Source organism: Glycine soja, chromosome 4, assembly GCF_004193775.1.
Source record: "Glycine soja cultivar W05 chromosome 4, ASM419377v2, whole genome shotgun sequence".
NCBI lineage: Eukaryota > Viridiplantae > Streptophyta > Magnoliopsida > Fabales > Fabaceae > Glycine > Glycine soja.
Genome location: NC_041005.1, coordinates 37,007,741 through 37,024,609, shown reverse-complemented (window position 1 = coordinate 37,024,609; position 16,869 = coordinate 37,007,741). Strand labels below are relative to the sequence as shown.

General features: G+C 38.9%; 1 non-coding gene across 1 annotated transcript; it reads right to left on the bottom strand.

Moving 5' to 3' along the window:
- Window positions 1-5,579: 5,579 nt before the first annotated feature.
- LOC114410998 lies at window positions 5,580-5,688 on the bottom strand. The gene has a single exon (XR_003666386.1). It is a non-coding gene; the product is annotated as a small nucleolar RNA R71 (small nucleolar RNA).
- Window positions 5,689-16,869: the final 11,181 nt, after the last annotated feature.

Here is a 16,869-nt window from a genome sequence, read left to right as displayed (position 1 = left end):
CGTATTTCCGCCTGCCACCTGACTTCACAGGTCAGGATTAACAGAAGTGCGTTTGTACAAATAACCACTTGGGGTATTTCTGCCTGCCATCTGACTTCACGGGTCGAGATTAACAGAAGTTGGTTTGTAAGGATAACCACTTGGGTATCTCTGCATGTCATCAGACTTGCTGTCTCTGGATGACAAAGGTGCAGAAGACAACATTAGTCTCTACGTGTCAACAAGCTCGTTTGCCCCTGGTTGACAAAGGGTGCAGATGACGATGTTAGTCTCTGCATGCTACCGGACTCTGAGTCTGAGCGATGGCAAAAGACTGTTTATACGGATAACCACTTGGGTATCTCTACCTCCCACCTGACTTCTCGGGTCAGGGTTAACAAAAATCATTTTGTACGGATAACGACTTGGGTATCTCCGCCTGCCACCTGACTTCTCGAGTCAGGATAGCGAAAGGTGGGGCGGTCGACAAAAGCGAGGCTTTTGCGCCTACGTATCCTTAATTTGTGATGAGGAACTCAGACCTACATAGTTATTGAGAAAGTGGTGTGAGACTAAAATAGTCTCTATCGGAAGATGTTAACATCTCCAGAAAGGGTGCAGATGAACACATTGGTCTCTGCTTTTCAATCGGACTTAGGGTCTCCGAATGATGAGATGTGGATAACCGTAAGGTGTCTCCGGATGCTACCGGACTCTTGGGTCGCTGGATAAAGGGTGTTTGTGGGTTACCGTCGGTTGTCTCCGCATGCTACCGGACTCTTGGGTCGCTGGATAGCAAAAGGTGTTTGCGAGTTACCGTCGGGTGTCTCCGCATGCCACCGGACTCTTGGGTGACGGTAACAAAATGTGGGGTGGTCGACAAAACCAGGGATTTTGCTTCTACGTATCCTTAATTTGTGATGAGGAACTCATACCTACGTAGTTCTTGATTTTGTGATGTGTGAGACTAAAATAGTCTCGGTGTTCCTTAACTAAAATGCGAACATGTTTTAGTAAAGAAACAAAACCTCCAACTGATCAAAGCAACATATGATTTTTGGTGAAAAACAATGTGTCTATTGGGGAAGGAGAGTATGCTGATGAAATTTTCTCATAACCATAAATGAGATTTTGGTTGTTAGCGTTTCATTTCTAAACGACCATTTAGAGGAAACACTGGGTCCAACAAAATAGAAGAAAATCACTCGAAGTGTATCAATCTCACATAGGTAAGTGTTTTATCCTAATTCCGAACCATAGATATGTCATGACTTTTTTGGGAATGGTGTTTTGGTGAGGAATTTGGCTCTGAGTGTTTGGGCCTTTTCCTTTTCTGTTTTTGTTTAGTGCGGGGCAAGAAAGTCGCTAGCGCACAGGATTTTGGTTGGCAATCAAAGGGAGGGGACCACTTCAAGTCATGGTTTTCCTTATTTTCTTGTTTACTTCTGATAATTCTGTATTGTTCAGATATTGCCTGGTCCAAAGACCTTTTCTGTATATTTCTTTTGTTTTCTTCAAATCTTTGATTGGGAATTTTGTTTCTTTTTGTCTTTCTCCCAATCTTTGATTGGGAATTTTCTTCTCTTGCTTTCTTCCGATCTTTGATCGGGAACTTTCTTTTTCTTTTTTTTGTTTTCTTCTGAGGGCAAGGATGGGCATTCTCACCCTGGGTCAAGGTTTATGGTGAGTTGGGATTTTGGCTCAAGGCTTGTAGAACGGCTGGATAAGATATATATCAGGGTGTTGGTTTGGCCAGCGGTTCAGGGATAAAGGGGATGTCCCACATTATTTCCATGACACATATGCAACAATGATGATTAGGAAATTTTATGCAAAACTGGTCATGCATGCACCCATGTGGACACTCAAGCATCAAGTTTTTATGGTCATGAGACACTAGGGCTTAGGATTCATTTTCCCTATTTAAGTCAACTCAGTGTTTCCAAAACATGTTCTTTTTGTTGGACCTTGTGGCCTTAATAACTTAAGAGGGATAAACTTAGAATGCAGAAGAAGCTGCAATCAATTTAATAACGTTCTTTAAACATGCAAGACACAATTGATTGCAACAAAATAAATAAGATAAGGGAAGAGAGAATGCAAACACAGTTTTATACTGGTTCGGAAAATTTCATGCCTACGTCCAGTACTCAAGCAACCCACTTGAGATTTCCACTATCTTTGTAAAATCCTTTACAACTTTTGAAGCACACAGGGATAACCCATCCCTTGTGTTCAGGAATCCTTACAACTCAAGAGACCCTCGGTCTCTTAATCAATCTTATTGAGTAAGAAGAATGGAAGAAGAATTCTCTCTTCAAGAGAAGAATATTACAATGAAGATCCATGGATGAACTCTTAATGGATTTGCAAGTGTTTGCCCAAGAGTTCTTGAGAGAGCATTTGGCAATGAAGTTCTCTTGGAATCTCTCTCATTGTCTTTTAAGAGGATAAGACATTTTGGATCAGCAAAACTCTCTCTTAAAATTCGTGCCCAAGTCACGTATTTATAGGCCTTTGATGGCCATTCACAAATCCAATGAAAAGATGTGACTGTTGGCAGATCTTCTGAAAACTCTCCACTGGTAATCGATTACAATGTCTGTGTAATCGATTACACAGTTATAATTTGAAGGGTCATGACTTTTGAATTTGAATTTCAGGAGTTTTGTTGCCGGTAATCGATTATAGACATATGGTAATCGTTTACATGTTGAAAATTCAAATTCAAAACCGTTTTCAGCAGCTATTTCTCAACCCTGCCTTCTGGTAATCGATTACACTGCCTGGTAATCGATTACCAGAGCCTTGAATGTCTTGAAAGCACTTTGTTTCAATGGCAAGGCTTGATCTTGAGTTAATCTTGAAGCAAGACTTTGTTTGTTGAAGCAATCTTGTATTAATCTTGAAGCCATGATTATCCTTTGAAGCAACTTTGTTTGATTCTTCTTTTGAAATCATCAAAATCATGTATACATACATTCACACTTTTATCAATTCATGCATTCATCCGAGTCCATTTTGGGCTTTCGGGAAAATTTTCACAGCATTCACCCTTCAGGTGCATACACATTTTTTTTCAAAAACTGGTGTTATGATCAGTAAATTTTTTTCAAAGAAAAGCTAGAAGTTATTTCTTTTCAAAAGTGTGATGGCTTTTCAGCCGAAAGATATATTTTTTGTTCTTGTTTGTTTTTGTTTTTTTTTTTCAAAAGATTAAAAATAGGCATGCGAATGAAAGTGCACAAGACCTACACATTTTTTTTTTGTGTTTCAGACAAATCGTCGTAAAGTAAGTACGACCATATGCCCAAAGCGATAAATTACTCGCAATGCGACAGATAACTGCATGTTCAGTTTAATCACAATGGACATAATAATTGGAAGTAGATAATGTCAGATCACAAGGGAAATAACAAAATAATAGAAGAACTGAAAGCATTAATGAAGGATAAATCACAAGTTTGGTGATCCCGGTTGTATGGCTCCGCCTCCTCCAAGGAAGTGCGGAAATTCATCATCCCTCAGCTGCCCATGTCTCTGTCTGAGGAATAACCATCCTTTGATGGCCTCGAAATGCTATTGATGTTCCATGCTCTGGAATCAGTGTTTGTCAAAGCCTGTGTCAGCTTGTGGGGCCACATTGGAATCCTCTTCGATGGTGCCCTTCTTGGACTACTTTGCAGGGAGCTTCTTTGTAGCCAATTCTAGGTTGCCTCCTAGTAGCGCTTCTTTAACGTCTTGAGCTGGACGCGGGATGGTGATTTGTTGATCACAGAACCAGTACCTGCTTGTACCTGTTCCGGTGGTTGGGTGCCTGTTGGTCGGCCACGGGTCGTAGGCAATGCTCTAGCCTTTGTAGATGAGGTGAGATGGATTCTGGAGGCTGTGGTGGTGCGTCTGTTGCCCGCTACTGTGATGCCTCTGATGTGCCATCGTTTTCTTCTATTTCTTAAACCCTTTTTGCACCATTTTAATTACTGATTAATCTTAATTGTCAAATTAATTAGGCAATTTTATTATTTGGGCTCATTTAGCTAATTTGATGCTTTTAATCTAATTTCAGGAATTAATGAAACATTGGGCTTAATCCAGATTTTGGTTGTGGACTTGAAGAGGGCAAATAAAGTAGCACTTACCTTAGTTAATTTCTTATTAGGAGATTGCAATTTTATTTTATGTAGTTCAGTGTTTATTTTGTTTTGCGCCAGAATAATGTAATAGGGCCCAGTGACTTTGAGTGACTCTTTTAAATAGCAGCCTTGGGATTCGTGCAAGGCTATTCAGGGAGACTATTATTCAGAGCATAGGGTTTATGGTTTTACATTTTCTCTGTTCTAATGCTATTGTTCACGTAATGCAATTTTCTATTTTATGCTTCTAATTACAATTTCATTCTTGTTTCTTCTTCTACTTTCATTTACGTTTCTGCTTCATTTAGCGACGGATTTTAGCAACCACCCTTGCTGAATTATTTGGGATTTTTTGTTTTAGTAGCTATAGTTGTTATTTTTGGCTGAAATTTTTCATGGTGACTTCTTTTAATCTATATTTTGTGGGAAAAATAGCTAGAGCCTTTAGTTGGGTCAGATTTGAAAGTTCCAAAAAAGTAGCAAATTTTATTTTTGTCAAAACTTCAAACGACCATAACTTTTGCTCCGGTTATCAGAATCGCAATTATTATATATGTATTTGGGGTAGAAAAAAATTTCCAACGCCATGGCAGTTTGCCATAGGCCGGCTAAGGTCTCCATCATCCAAAAAAAGTGATTCTGTCAAAAGTTTTTTATTTTTCAAGTTTTATTCACTTAATTTTCTTAACCTACCATTTTTAACTTCCATAGTTAGACTATGAATTTTTGTTTGAAATTTTATGTGCTATCTTCTCATCATTTTATAAGGTTGCTCACAAAATATCAAGTCATTTGGATATCATTTGAGGGTAGCTATAGTTCAAACCTACACCTTTATTTACATGAGAAGGCAACTAGTTGTGTATGCTGAATGTAGTGTATGACTAGAGGCAATCCATCTGACTTACAACCTTTTGATCCTGAGATATATAGGACATTTCATAGATTAGTTAGGCATCATTTTGTACCTTTTGATCATCCTGAGCATTCCATTACTGGTGAGTCTGTGCATTCTGTTATAGGTGATTTTGAACATCCTGATTTTGAGCATTATAATTTTGAGCATTCTGATTTTGAACATTCTGAGAACATGGCACAACCTCCACCCCGTGAGAGGACTCTAAGGGAAATGGCTGCACCTGATTTCACCTACGAAAGCTTGTGCATCCAATACCCTGATGAGGATGTCCCATATGTTCTTAAAACTGGACTGATCCATTTGCTTCCAAAGTTTCATGGCCTTGCAGGTGAAGACCCGTACAAACATCTGAAAGAATTTCATATTGTCTGCTCCACCATGAAACCCCCAGATGTCCAAGAGGATCACATATTTTTGAAGGCTTTTCCTCATTCTTTAGAGGGAGTGGCAAAGGACTGGCTGTATTACCTTGCTCCAAGGTCCATCACAAGCTAGGATGACCTCAAGAGAGTATTCTTAGAAAAAAATTTCCCTGCTTCCAGGACCACACCCGTCAGAAAAGATATTTCAGGTATTAGACAACTTAGTGGAGAAAGCCTGTATGAATATTGGGAGAGATTTAAAAAACTATGTGCCAGTTGCCCTCACCATCAGATTTCGGATCAACTTCTTCTCCAATATTTTTATGAAGGACTCAGTAACATGGACAGAAGTATGATAGATGCTGCCAATGGTGCAGCCCTTGGAGACATGACCCCTGCTGAAGCCAGAAATTTAATTAAGAAGATGGCTTCCAACTCCCAACAGTTTAGTGCCAGAAATGATGCTATAGTCATTAGAGGAGTGCATCAAGTAGCCACGAATTCATCTTCAGCAGCTGAAACCAAGAATCTTGAAGGCAAACTAGATGCCTTACTTAACCTGGTAACCCAGCTAGCCTTGCATCAGAAATTTGTACCTGTCGCAAGAGTCTGTGGTTTATGCTCCTCTGCCGACCATCACACAGACCTTTGCCCTTCCAAGGCAATCAATATACCATGCTTAAAAAAAAATCGCTAGTGCTGGCAGCTTGGACATACAAACTTGTAAAAATTACTGAGAATTGGTTACTTCGAATTTTGAGCTGAAATTTTTAAATAATTTTATAGACATCTGGAAAAAAGTTATAAAAAAAGAACCAAGTGATTTGGATAAAAGGAAAAAATACTAAAAATCACACAAGTTGGCAGAAAAATCAGTATCCAGAAAAAAAAAGTGAAAGGGAAGCGTGCTTGTTGTTTTGGCTCAAAATTTATTCTATAATTGGTGCCTATGTTATACCAATCTTAGTTCCGAAATTTCAATTGAAAATTACAGTGAAAACAAGTACCAAAGCTAGAGGTTTGTTGAGTCTTTTTTTAATAGTTTTTTTACTCTACTCTAGAGCCATTCTAAGTTTCTCTTTGAGTCCTAGCTTGCTTCTATGTCCTTTTCATTGCTTTAATTGTTGTGTAATCCTTGAAAAATTGTTTTGCTAAAACTCCATTGGTTTAGCTTTCATTTCATTTTTTCTGGTCTTTGGTTATTGCTTGTCTCTTCCTTTCCTTGTTTGTGGGTTGCCATATAGGAAATTGGAAGGAGGATTGATGCCATCCCTTGAAGAATTTGAGTCAAGAAGAAAGGGGCCAACCACCTTAAGAGCCATTGGACTAAGAAGCACTCCAAATTGAATGAATCACCAAAGAGAGAACAACCACCAAAATTGAGGACCGTTTTGTAATTTTGTAATTTGCAATTTACTTACCTTCATTGCTTTCATGTTTTGTAACAAAAAGGCCTTTCATTGGAAGTGTGTTGGGAGGCTCCAATAGGTTACCAAACTTCCATTTGTGTGTAATAATTTTAGGCAATTTTTCATTAGGACAGTGAGTGTTTTGTTGGGAACGTTGAATGTGGTCATCCAAACACTCTTAGGATTCGCCTAGTTTACATTTCTTGCTTACTTTCATAGCTTATTTCCTTTACCTTCCATTGTCAAACCGCCTAGATAGCTTTCCTTTTACCAATTAGTTTTTTCCCTTATCTTTCACACCTCTTTTAGTGTTTATTTTGGCTAGTTTCAACCATATTTTCTTTTACCTTTTGTTTTCAAACCTCCAACAAGAAAGAACCACAACTTAGGAACCAACATGAGTCATCATTCATCTAGTGTTGATGGCGAGGGTACTAGTCATAAAGACCCTTTATCTAGAATCTTAGATGAGTTGAGTTCCCTCAAGTTATGGAAAGAAAAACAAGAGAGAAAAGATAAAGGAAAAAAAAGAGTGGAAGAAATAAGTCAAGATGAAAGAAAGAAAATAAGAGAGGAAGAAAGAAGAAAAATAATGAAAGAAATGAGAAGAGAAAAACATGCCTCCTATAGTAGTCATAACTCTTGCAAGAGCCTAAGTGAAGAACTTCGTGACTATTACGAAGGAAGGCATAGGTCACATCTTAGACCTCACTCCCATAGAAGAGAAAAGGAAAGAAAGCCTTGAGAGGCTAACATTAACCTCCCATACTTCCATGGGAAGGACAATGTAGAGGCTAACGTAGTATGGGAAATAAGGGTAGAGCAACAACTTAAAAAAAGTCTACATCAAAATCTTATGGATCTCACTCTTATCCAAAGAAAGACCAAGGTCGAGGCATCTTGGGGGTGACACCTTCTAAGCCCAAAGATGATAAGGGGAAGACAATAGAAAAGCAAGCCCCTAAGGCTAGTATGCTAAAGAAAACTAGCTCTATAAAGTGCTTTAAATGTCTTGGAAGAGGACACATTACTTCTCAATGCCCCACCACGAAAACCATGATAATGAGGGGCCAAGACATTTATAGTAGCCAAGATAAGGCTACTACTTCACCTTCCTCTAGTGAAAGTGAAAAAGCAAAAGGGGAAGAATCTAGTGAAGAAATCTATCCCCATGAAGAAGGACAACCATTAGTGGTTAAAGAGAAGTGTAAGGAGGTAAGTGTTTCCTCCAAGAGGTTAGCTAAGAAGGAAACTCATTTTACAATAAAGACAAACATTAAAGAAACTTTCCCTCTTAGACAACCTCCACATTTTCTCTTTTGTAAAATGACACTTGCTAGCATTGCCACACCTCTTGGGCTTGAGGTTATTCCTCAAGAAAAGGAGTTGTTGGATGAGGGTTTGGTTCGTAAGAGCTTAAATCCTTGTGCTTTGCTGGTGCCCAAAATCGGTATTATTAGGCACCAAATCCCTAAAATAAGTGATATGATGAATGTGTTGAGTGTTGCAACCCTCTTTTGTAAAATCAGTCATGCACCTATCGTCTTCATGATTCATGTAAATAGGGACTCATTAGGTAGGTTTGTTCTTATTTTTGGTTTCAATACAAACTTAGGTGCTCATATGGGACACCTTAGGTTTGTCATATTTTTTTGTAGGAATAATCAACATAAAAATATAGAAAAAGGTACGCTTTATTGCATTACTTTCCTTAATTTTTTAAATAGTGATCAAGGGGTTCCCAAGGACCCTAAGAGAATAAAGATCATTCCTGATTGGCCCACTCCACCAAGTATAAGGGAAATCTGGGACTGCCATGACTTAACAAACTTTTACAAAAGGTTTGTCCCATATTTTTCTATACTTGTAGCACCACTCATTGAGTTGGTGAGGAACCATGCTCCCTCATAGGAAGATGTCCATGAAAGGAATTTTCAGACCTTACCTTACTCTAACATACCCAACACCACTAATACATATGTTTTTGTTCTTTTTATAGGTGTTGACGGAAGGAGCCCAAAGTATGAAGAACCTCAGGATTTGAGGTCAAATCCTTTCCAAGGTGGAGGGAATGATGCAATCGTACCCCACAAGGGCATTGGATAGAAGACTCCAAGTAGATTGGGCCAGAGATCCAAGGGAAGGCCCTAGGGTTCTCATGAGCCTTAGGGTAGATTTTGAGCCCATGGGCTAAGTATGAGCCCGCTTATCTTTGTAAATATTAGAATAGGTTTTTTCCTTCGTTTGGGCTTGTATTTTGGCCATTCTAGTAGTATGGGGTTTTAGCCTTGTATTTTGAGTAGTCTTTGTAGTAGGGATTTGTTTTGTATTTTCATGTATTTTTCCATGGGGGTGAGCTTAGTTATTATAGGGGGTGTGTAGCTAAGCTCTAGCTTCTCATCATAAGGAGGTGAGGTGAGCTTAGCTATTAGAGAGGTATGTGTAGCTAAGCTCTAGCTTCTTTAGGAATCTTCTTAAGGAAGCTTCTCAAGGAGGTGAGCTTAGTTGTGAGAGGGGTGTGTGTAGCTAAGCTCTAGCTTCTGAAGGAAGTTTTCTCAAAGAAGCTTCTCATGGAAGTTTCCTCAAGAAAGCTTCTCAAGGAAGCTACCTAGTCTATAAATAGAAGCATGTGTAACACTTGTTGTAACTTTGATGAATGAGAGTCTTGTGAGACATACTTCAAAGTTTCACTTCTCTCCCTCTTTTATTCCTTCAATTTCATGCTCCCCCCTCTCTCTTTCTTTTCCTCCATTGAAGCATCCTTCCAAGCTTCTTATTCAAGGCTCATCTTGGTGGTGAAGCTCCTTCTTCCATGGCTTATTCCCTAGAGGATGGCGCCTCCTCTCACCTCTTCTCCTTTGTCTTCTGCTGCATCTCCATGGTGGAAAATCACCATTAAAGGACCTCATTGAAGCTCAAAGATCCAGCCTCCATAGAAGCCCCACAAGCAAGCTTTCATCAACAGCAGCCTGCTCCTTCCTTCCAAAATGTTGTTGGCCCAAGCAGACCATACATTCCTCCACCAATCCAACAATAGCAACATCCCTAGAAACAACAAATAGTTGAGGCTCCTCCGCAACCTTCCCTCGGCCCTAGATACCTCAAATAGTTGAGGCTCCTCCGCAAATTTCCCTCGAAGAACTTGTGAGGCAAATGACTATGGAGAACATGTAGTTTCAACAAGAGACCAGAGCCTCCATTCAGAGCTTAACTAACCAGATGGGACAATTGGCTACACAGGTAAATCAACAACAGTCCCAGAATTCTGACAAGCTGCCTTCTCAGTCTGTCCAGAATCCCAAAAATGTGAGTGCCATTTCATTGAGGTTAGGAAAGTAGTGTCAAGGACCTCAACCAGTAGCACCTTCCTCATCCGCAAATGCACCTGCCCAACTTCACTCTACTCCAGAAAAAGATGATGACAAAAATTTAAAGAGTAAGTTACCTAACAATTTCTGTGCAGGTGAATCTTCCACAGGTAATTCTGATTTTCAGAAGCAGCATATCCCTCTCCCATTTCCTCCAAGAGTAGTTCCCAACAAAAAAATGGAAGTGGTAGAGAAAGAGATCTTGGAAACATTTAGGAAAGTAGAGGTAAATATACCTCTGCTGGATGCAATAAAGCAAATTCCAAGATATACTAAATTCTTGAAGGAGTTGTGCACTAATAAGCAGAAGCTTAAAGGAAGTGAACGAATTATCATGGGCAGAAATGTCTCCGCATTGATTGGTAAATCTGTTCCCCAAATCCCTGAAAAATGTAAAGAACCAGGTACATTCAACATACCTAGTATTATAGGGAATAGTAAGTTTGACAATGCCATGCTAGATTTAGGAGCTTCTGTTAGTGTTATGCCTCTGTCTATTTTTAATTCTCTATCTCTAGGTCCCTTGTAGTAAACTGATTTGGTAATTCATTTAGCTAATAGAAGTGTTGCCTATCCTGCTGGTTTCATAGAGGATGTCTTAGTTAGAGTTGGTGAACTGATCTTTCCTGTTGATTTTTATATTTTGAATACGGAGGAGGGATTTTCTCAAGGATCAGTTCCCATCATTCTAGGCAGACCCTTTATGAAAACTGCTAGAACTAAGATAGATGTATATGCATGCACATTATCTATGGAGTTCGGTGATATAATTGTTCATTTTAATATTCTGGATGCTATGAAACACCTATCTGAAGATCTTTCTGTATTTCGTGCTTAAATAATTGACCATGTTGTTGATGAATACATGATTGATCTTTATTCTAATCTGCACGCCTCTCACTCTTCATGCATTTAGTCTAAAATTGTACTTGATCATATGTCTGAATCTGTACTTGATGCTGAGAGTGAATCTGAAATTGATATTGATTGCATGTCTGGTGATGTTTTACCTCTTGAGATTGAGTTTATAGAGTCTGATAGAACTAACCATGTTTCAGGAAGAACACATACCTCTGACTTTCTTTATGAGGTACAGGCTGAGAAACCATCTCCTTCTACCACTATCCAGCCAACCACACCAGAATTGAAGCCTCTGCCATCAAATTTAAAATACGCTTACTTGGATGATAGCAAAAGTTTTCCAAAAATTATATCTGCCTCCCTTGCTGATGAGCAAGAGGAGAAGTTGTTATCTGTTCTCAAGAAGCATAAGAAGGCTATAGGCTGGACCCTGGCGGACATTCCTGGTATTAGCCCATCCACATGTATGCATCGAATAAGTTTAGAGGATGAAGCTAAACCAGTAAGACAGCCACAGAGAAGACTCAACCTGGGGATTCTTTATGTAGTGAAGAAGGAGATAACCAAGCTTTTGCAAGCTAGAATCATTTATCCTATCTCCGACAGCCAATGGGTGAGTCCCGTCCAGGTAGTCCCAAAGAAAATCGGCCTCACCATGATAAAAAATGAGAAGGAGGAGCTAATTCCTACTCGGGTGCAGAACAGTTGGTGAGTCTGCATCGACTATAGGAGGCTAAACCAGGTTACCAAAAAGGACCATTTCCCCTTACCATTCATTGACCAAATGCTTGAACGCCTGGCAGGTAAGTCTCACTACTGTTTCCTTGGTGGTTTTTCTGGTTATATGAAAATCACTATTGCTCCTAAGGATCAGGAAAAAACCACATTCACCTGCCCCTTCGGCACTTTTGCCTATAAGAGGATGCCTTTCGGCCTGTGCAATGCCCTTGGTACCTTCCAGCGGTGCATGATCAGTATTTTCAGTGATTTTTTAGAAAATTGCATAGAGGTGTTTATGGATGATTTCACTGTATATGGATCCTCTTTTGATGTCTGTTTGGATAGTTTGGAAAAGGTTTTGAATAGATGCATTGAAACTAACCTTGTTCTAAAATTTGAAAAATGTCATTTTATTGTTGAGCAAGGTATAGTTTTAGGCCACATTATTTCCAATAAGGGCATTGAAGTAGATCCTGCAAAAATTTCTGTTATATCACAATTACCTTACCCCTCTTGTGTGCGAGAGGTGCGATCTTTTCTTGGTCATGCAGGATTCTACAAGCGCTTTATATGAGATTTTAGCAAAGTAGCCCTTCCACTGTCCAACTTGTTGCAAAAGGAGGTGGAGTTTGACTTTAATGATAAATGCAAAGAGGCTTTTGATTGACTCAAAAGAGCACTGACTACCACCCCCATCATCCAGGCACCCGACTGGACAACCCCTTTTGAGCTTATGTGTGATGCATCAAATTATGCATCGGGGGTTGTCCTTGCTCAGAAAATTGATAAATTGCCCAGGGTGATATATTATGCTTCTAGGACTTTAGATGCTGCCCAAGCGAATTATACTACTACTGACAAAGAGCTACTAGCCATAGTTTTTGCTCTTGAAAAATTTCGATCTTATTTGCTTGGTACCCGCATTATTGTTTATACTAACCTTGCATCTTTAAAGTACTTGTTTAAGAAGGCTGATTCTATGCCTAGGTTGATCCGATGGATTCTAAGTGGATTGGTCCTTTTGTTGTTACTAATGTTTTTCCTTATGGTACAGTTGAGATCAAAAGCGACTCCACAAACAAGAGCTTCAAGGTCAACGAACATCGACTTAAGCCATTCCTCACAAACCCTTCTTTAGTGGACGCAGTTGTGGAAGAGACTTCCTTACTGCACCCTATTTTCCCTCCACCATGACTTAGGGAGTTTTTCTTTTCCTATCTCCTTCTTTGCTTTTATTACACTTGTCCGATTCTATTTGATGGTTTAATTGTTTTTAATCTTTTAATTGTGCTACATTGAGGACAATGTGTTGTTTAAGTATGGGGGGGGGGAGTGTTCTTTGGTTTTGCTAGTTTTGTCGGTTTTGTTAATTTGTTAGTTGTGTTAAGTTGTTAATGTTGTTAGTTTCGTTGGGTTTCTAGTTTAATATTTTGGGTCAATTCTGTGTGCGTGTACGACTTTGCATGTTTTTCTTTGAATTATAGGATATGTTCAAGAAATGGGTAATTGTTTTGAAAATAAAAGTTTCTTGACATTTTGTGATTTGAAATCCTTGATTTTCCTCTACATGTCATGATAGTTTTGAAAGCTCAATTTGAAAGTGAAGAGTTTACCTTTGTGAGAATTCGAGCCGTCCATCATCATAATCATTTGGTGTGTTTTGCCCCATTGATTGCTTGCACAATAGCCTTGGCTTAATTCTTGTTGATGCTTCCTAATTCACATGCATATTTGGAAATGATTGAGGCAATTTTGTTCTTATAAGCTTCTAGCCAAATGGACTTACCTTGAATTAATTCCTTTGATAGCCCTTTTGAGCCTTGTTTCCCTTTCCTTGTTTTGAAGCTCACTACAAGCCTTAAGTGAAAAACCATGATATCACCATATCCTTAAGGAATTTTGGAGCTTTGGAATTGTTTTGGGAATAAGTGTGGGGGGTTTTTGTTTCATTGGATAATATGTTTTGTTGGCTATGCTTCATGATGTATTTTGGGCCATACTTGATGTACATTGTATATTGGTTAAATGTTGGAAATGCGGAATGAGATGCTGTTTCTCAAATGCTACAGAGTATTAAAAAAATAATTAAAAAATAATAATAATAAAAAAATCGAAAAAGAAAAAGAAAACCAAGAAAGTTGAGTGAATAAGATCTTAAATGGAAAAAGAATGATGAGACTCTTGATTCTACTCTTTATGTTTAAATTTTATCTTTAGGTCTTCTTATTTTTTTCTTAATATGCACTTATTCCCCATTGCTCCTCTATTCCTTTGGGATTTAGCCACTTATTCCATATTTTTCCTACCTTGTCCTTGGCCCCATTACAACCTTAAAAGACCTTTTTGATCCTCATGTGCTTGTGCTTATGGGTTGATTGTCAATTTTAGAATCTTGCCAAGTTTATGTGGTGTTTGTTTTCATGGGTGCTTTGAGGGTAACTAGTAGCCTAGACACTTGAGAGATAGAGTGTATATCTTGTGAGGCTTTATCACTTTTCATTCTTGAGCTGATTAACTATTTTGCCATGATTGGGTTGCTGGTATGATTTTCATAAATGTCTTGACTTTTCGGATCTCCTTATGTTAGATGTTACCCATTACTTTCATTCCTTGATGTTCATTGAGAAATATGTGAATGTTTTTGTTTGTCTCTCTTTGATATCCTTGGATTTTGTTCTTTGTTTCATTTTGCCCAGGAGTGCAAAAGGCTAAGTATGGGGGGTTTTGATGTTGTCGCAACCTACCCTTTTGCGGGTGAGCGAGGCGAGGTTCGCGGGTGCGTCTTCCAAAGGAGGAAAATGCACGGAGTCGCCACCAAGGTTTATTTGTGGAAAACGTCGAAAAAACCGAAGGAAACCGGTCACAAAGAATATTCCAGATTCGGGAGTCGTATTTACGTTTGAGGAAGGTATTAGCACCTCTCACGTTTGTCCCAAAGGACAACAACCTTAATTTTAGAATTGTGTGAAATTGTGTACCCTAACTTTTATTTCTTTTTTATTTTTGAGGTCGACAAAAGCGGGGCTCTTGCTCCTACGTACCCTCCATCGAAGAGGAAATCAGACCTACGTAGTTCTTTCTAAAGGGCGAATCAAGCGATTCTTTTTACTTGGAATGAGGTCTTTTTAAGGCGTTGAACCTAAAAAATGATCCATTTTTACTTGGTAAGAAAAACTAAGGTATTAAACCTTAAAATCCTTTTTAGTGATTTTTTGCGGACGAGCTTGACTTTGCGAGTTGATTTTCGCCTTAGTTTCACTTTAGTTATTAGTCAATTAAATTAAGAAAGAGAAATCCCAAAGAGAAATGTCCGATTGATTTTTTGGTTTATTTTATTAAAAGATATTTTTTTATTATTATATTATTATTTTACCTCTTTTTGGTTTCCAACGTGGTTACGGCATGACCGAATGGTCAGATTTCATTTTAACAGAAATTAGCGGATATTACAAATCAAATGATCGGTGGAAATTTATTTTATTTTTTGATTAGGCGAGAAAATTACTTAAGTAAATGACTAAAGCACGTCAGAAAGGGGGTACGGAAAGTAAATGAAACGAAAATAAAAGTACACGAAACAAATGGGGACCACCAAGGGTACATAGAATGAATTGAAAAGTTCGATTTCAGGAAATTACCGGTTGAAGACCGAAGAACGACGAAGAACGAACGACGAACGACGAAGAACGGTTGAAAATCTTCGCGAAATCACCCATGGAAACGTTACGGAAGCGCCTCGGCTTGGATTTTCTTCACGAAAAAAATTTTCCTCACTAATTTTAAGTGATTACGAAATGCCAAGAAGGCTGAACCCCTTTCTTGTTCACTCCTCCCTCTATTTATAGCAAACTAGGGGAGGAGTGTCGCAACCTACCCTTCGGTGGAAGGGCGACGTGTGACTCGCGGGATGCGTGTTCCACGAAAGGAATACGTGCGGAGTCGCAACCAACGTTTATTTGAGGAAAACGTCGGAAAAACCGAAAAAGACGCGATCTACGAACTTTTAAGTGAAAGGTTCGGGAGTTGTATTTACGCATGGGGAAGGTATTAGCACCCCACACGTCCGTCACAAGGGACGGCAGCCTTTAATCGAATGTGCAAACATGACTTTGATTTTTACGTTCCCTTTTATGTCCTTATATCCTTTATACCCATTTTTTATATTTTTCTCTTTTTGTGGTCGACAAGGGTGTTTCCCTTTGCTCCTACGTATTCCTCAATTGCGATGAGGAAATCAGACCTACGTAGTTCTTTCTTATGCGTGAATCAAGTGATTCTTTTTTTTACTTGAAAGGTGATCATTTTAAGGCGTTGGACCTTAAAAATGATCCATTTTACTTAGTAAGAAATTGAAATGATAAACTTCCAAAACCTATTTTTGTGGACGAGCTTGACTAGGCGAGTTGATTTTAGCCTTAGTTTCACTTTAGTTATTAGTCAATTCGATTAAGAATGAGAAATCCCAAAGAGAAAAACGTCCAATTGATTTTTCGCTTTATTTTACTAAAGGGGTATTTTTATATTTTTTATTATTATATTATTATTTACCTCTTTTTGGTTTCCAACGTGGTTGCGGCACGACCGATCGGTCGGAATTCATTTCAACCAAAGTTAACGGATAATACAATTCAAACGATCGGTGGAAATTTATTTTATTTTTAGGTTAAGCGAGAAATGACTTAAATAAAATGGCTTAAGCACGTCAAAAGGGGGTATAAAAAGTAAATGAAAACGAGAATAAAAATACATGAAACCAAATGTGGACCACCACGGGTACATAAAATGAATTGAAAAGCTTGGTTTGAGGTACTTACCCGTTGAAGACTGAAGAACGATGAAGAACGTCGAAGAACGGTCGAAAACCTTCGTGAAATCACTCACGGAAACGTTACGAAAGCGCCTCGGCTTGGATTTTCTTCACGGAAACAATTTTCCTAAGCAAATTCGAAAGAGAGAGAAGTGCCTAAGGGGCTGAACCCTTTTCTACTTCACTTCTCCCCATATTTATAGAAAATTGGGGGAGAAGCTTGCCACCCAGCTCGCCCAGGCGAGCAGGGTTGCTTCCTCCAGAAGCAACAGCCTTCTGGAGGAATCTTCTGGAGGGCCCAAGTGGGCCTG